We start from the raw sequence: 4,180 nt of genomic DNA, 5'->3' as shown, positions 1-4,180 counted from the left end.
TGTAATTCACAGCAACTTGATGCTGGAGATTTAATATTTCCACCTTTAGACTCCAACAAGTACAATTATATACTCAGTCTTATGAAGAAACCATTTGTTTGTCCATTAACAAGGAGAAAAGGAAAGAAGGGAAAAGGGAAGAGAGAAGGAGAAGGAATAAGGAGAAAAGGAGAAAGCAGAAGGGAAGAGAGAAGGAGAGAGAACAAAGAGAAAAGGGGAGAGTAGATGGGAAAAGAGAAGTTGAGAGAACAAGGAAAGAAGGAGAGAATGGAATTGAATGGAGAAGGGAAGCGAGAAGGAGAAAAAACAAGCAGAAAAGGAGAGAGCAGAATGGAGGAGACAATGTGTATATAAGACATGGGGAGAAAAAGGAAGGAAGAAAGAAATGAGAAGAGAGAAGGAGAGAACAAGAAAAAAGCAAACCCACTGGCCTCTGCCCAATCCTGTGTCTGTGCTAAAAGGCAAAATGTTGGCCTGAATTCAGACACACGGAGCCCACAAATACTGCACTCACCTCACACACCCTACACAGCTCCCTAGTCTGGCCCTTGCCCCCCAGACCCAAATAGAAACCCCAAGAGCAGGAGTGCAGAGCAAAATCATAGTAACGACTGGTTGTCATGGCATTGCTGAAAAGGTACAAATTCACCCAATGTTGGTGATTGGAGAAGTGAACTTCAAACAGGAGGGGGTTCATCATTAACAAAATGTCATATTTTCTTTCAATTTCACTTTACTTGCACAAAATCCAGTGTAAGTTACAAAATACATATTGTTCAATTCAGTGATGTAACTGGATGTTCCTGGGCCCCACAGCAAATCCAAATTAGGGCCCGGAATATTGGTGAATTGTACTAAACTCAACAAGATGTCTCATTAATTAGGGCCATGCTGGTCCCACTACTCCCCTGTCCCCCCTCCTCTGCAGTTACACCCCTGATTCATTTACACTTACTCCTCACCTGCCTCCTGCATTGACTGACTCATGTAATGAAGTCTCACAGCTTCAACCAACCATCTAACAATAATCATTCCACACACTTCTAATAGTTTATTGCTTTTATTATAAAGATCTATTTGGTTTTACACATGTTTCATAAAAATAGATATAAAAATATATGTATAAATATATAAAACATTTTGTATAACAATAGATATATAAATGAAAAAGCTGTATAAAAACATAAATATTCTTCTGGCTTCTAGGAGTTTTGCTAATTTTCCGTCAGTACATCGTTGGCATCAGTTTCAGGAGTTTTCAGGGAACTCATCAAATCCTCTGAAGGCCTTTTGTGCAGTTGGGGATATTTGGAACATAGAGTCATGGGGGGTTACAATCCCCCCCTCACTGTCCTCTTCTCTAGTATCATCCGGGCTAGGGATGAATGGGGCTCGCACTTGCTTGGCCATAAGAGCTTCCCACATTATTGGCTATAAATACATAGAAAAATGTGTTACATTAAATATTGAATAAGTTGTGCCTATATAGCAATATGAACACCATCATTAGATTCATAGAACACAGCAGAGGAATATAAAGTGTCTGCCTTGCAGTTATGTCTGGAGATATCTGCATCCCAGTGTTGGACTAGGGGGTGTTCAGACCAACACGGGCTGCCACATCAGGGCCTGCACACCCCCACCCTGGGCCCCTGACCCCCCTCTGCTAATTCCAGGGCCCCCCTCACCAGCCCTCCACCATCCGCCTCTCCCCTGCCCCCGACCAGCACGTACCTGCTTTTTTTCTATTGGTCTTTACCTGTGTCCCACCAGCCCAGTCCGACCCTGCTGCCCCCATTCCTCAGTACAACTGCCCTGCAACAGGTATAAAATAGAACTTACATCAAAGTAGCTACAATTCATCACTTCTTCTCCGTCGTTTCTAAGTGATCCGAGCCGGCTTATACAGTCTTTGTCTAAGAGCTAAACAAACACAAATAAAAATTACACACAGGCCCAAAGCCGAATGAAAGTGGAAACTACAACAAGATTATTCTATTGTTTTATTCTACATTTCTATTGGCTATAGTGTAGGCCTGTAGATACGGCACTTACCAGTTTTATCACCATACTGGTTTCATTATCCAGATTGGCTGGAAGTTCGGGTTCTTCATAGAAGACATTTTCCCGCAATTCTCTCAAATTATTTCCGGTAAAAGGCACCTGCAAAAATAGAAAAATATCATGTCAGGAACTCGGGTATTCTGAGAAAAGAACGACGGTATTACTCCGGGGCAGGAGTTGTTATTAGTGAAATTCTAATGGCAATTTGTCTGGGAAATTGAAAGAGTTTTTATGGAATATTTTACTGGAAACACAACATTGGACTGGGGGGCCCAGTGACCACTGGTCCTGTTGATTCAGGAACCCAATAAAAAAAACCTCTAGGCCCCCAGTCAAAAAGTATTCTCTGCCCCCTCCAAATCACAAACCCCCTCTGGACCCCCGTGCCCACTGTTTCCTTCACCCGGCAGAGCCAATATTTCAAGCAGGGAGCGGGTCTGGGCGGGTTATGGAGCAGAGTGAGATCTTTACAATTTGAGTCTCTTCAATAGAATAAAGTAAATAGACAGCATTGTAGAACCTAATGGGATTATTAGTGACGGCTTTATACTCACATAGCCAACGGCCATTTTATAGATGATTATGCCTAAAGCCCACCAGTCCACGCTTCTCCTGTAGTTTCTTTCTGCAAACATTTCTGGAGCCCAGTAACACTCCGTTCCACATGGATAGGTCATTTCATCTCTGTAGCCAATACCTTAAGTACAAGGAAAACTGGGTTAGTTCCTAATCAATGAATAGGACTAATCTACTAACAGCTATATGATACATAGACTAACATAATCTAGGACTAATCTACTAACAGCTATATGATACATAGAGGTGCATGTGATACATAGAGGCCAATGGAGAGGATCAATTATAGTCAATTAAAATGACCAAAGATATTATTTATATGAGAATTCATTTGGCGATTATATATATTACAGGTATGTGACCTGTTATTCAGAATGCTTGGGACCTGGGGTTTCTTGGATAATGGATCATTCTGTAACTTGGATCATTATGTAATTTGGATCTTCACACCTTAGGTCTACTAGAAAATCATATAAACATTAAATAAACCCAATAGACTGGTTTTGCCTCCAATAAGGATTAATTATATCTAAATTGGGATCAAGTACAAGCGCCTGTTTTATTATTACACCGAAAAGGGAAATCATTTTTAAGAATTTGGATTATTTGGATAAAATGGAGTCTACGGGAGATGGCCTTTCTGGATAATGGGTTTTTAGGATAATGGATCACATACATGTAGAAAATACCAGGATATCTTACCTGCTTTGCACAACCCAAAATCTGCAATTTTGGCATATCCATCACTGTCTAGGACAATATTTGCAGGCTTTAAATCTCTGGAGGGAAAGAAATAACATGATCAGGAAAGTCTTTGGTTTCTGAACAGAGAACTAGAGAATTACCCCCCATCCTTACTATATAGGCCATATCTAATATTGACCTAGAATGCAGAACCCTCCTTTCCGCACCTGTAAGAGGCCACTTTATTCTGCCTCATAATAAAAATATAATAAAATATAACCACTGAAAATTAAATTCCCTTTTTAATTCTCTTACCGGTGGACAATGCGATATTCATGTAAAAACTTAATCCCAAGAACGATGCAGGCGGCATAGAATCTGCAAGACAAAACACATATTTCAGTTGCATTTACAAATGTGGAACATGTATCTATAAGAAGAAAGTGCAGTACTACAAGCCCATGTGAATGTACCAAAGTGACCCAATGATACTTACAAAGTGTCGCTTGGGGGCAGTGCTCCGTTCTTCAACCGGGATTCCAAATTTCCTCCAGCAGCAAACTCCATGGCTATGTATACATGGTGTTCTCTCTGGAAGGAGCAGAATAAGCTCACCAGGAAAGGGTTCCTTGTAATCCTCACCAGCCTTAATATGTCCCTTTCCAGGTAAAGTCTGAAACATAAACCAACCAACAAGTCAGGAGAAAGGAAATGAGTTTCCTTCTAGAACTATTTAATAGCTGATCAGTGTTGTCCAAAAAAAGCAAATAATTAAAAAAAACTATAAAAATTAAGCAATAAAGACCAATTGAAAAGTTACTTAGAATTGTCCATTCAATAACATACTAAAAGTTAA

The 4,180-nt window shown here is 40.2% G+C and overlaps 1 long non-coding RNA gene across 1 annotated transcript; it reads right to left on the bottom strand.

Moving 5' to 3' along the window:
- Positions 1-2,495: 2,495 nt before the first annotated feature.
- On the bottom strand, positions 2,496-3,699 carry LOC121399646. The gene is made up of 3 exons (XR_005965235.1): positions 3,640-3,699; positions 3,343-3,419; positions 2,496-2,761 (listed from the first exon to the last, which is right to left on the bottom strand). It is a non-coding gene; the product is annotated as an uncharacterized LOC121399646 (long non-coding RNA).
- Positions 3,700-4,180: the final 481 nt, after the last annotated feature.

This window comes from Xenopus laevis, chromosome 2L (assembly GCF_017654675.1).
Source record: "Xenopus laevis strain J_2021 chromosome 2L, Xenopus_laevis_v10.1, whole genome shotgun sequence".
Taxonomy (NCBI): domain Eukaryota; kingdom Metazoa; phylum Chordata; class Amphibia; order Anura; family Pipidae; genus Xenopus; species Xenopus laevis.
Note: the sequence above shows the minus strand (reverse complement) of the source record. Positions and strands in the feature narration are given on the sequence as shown.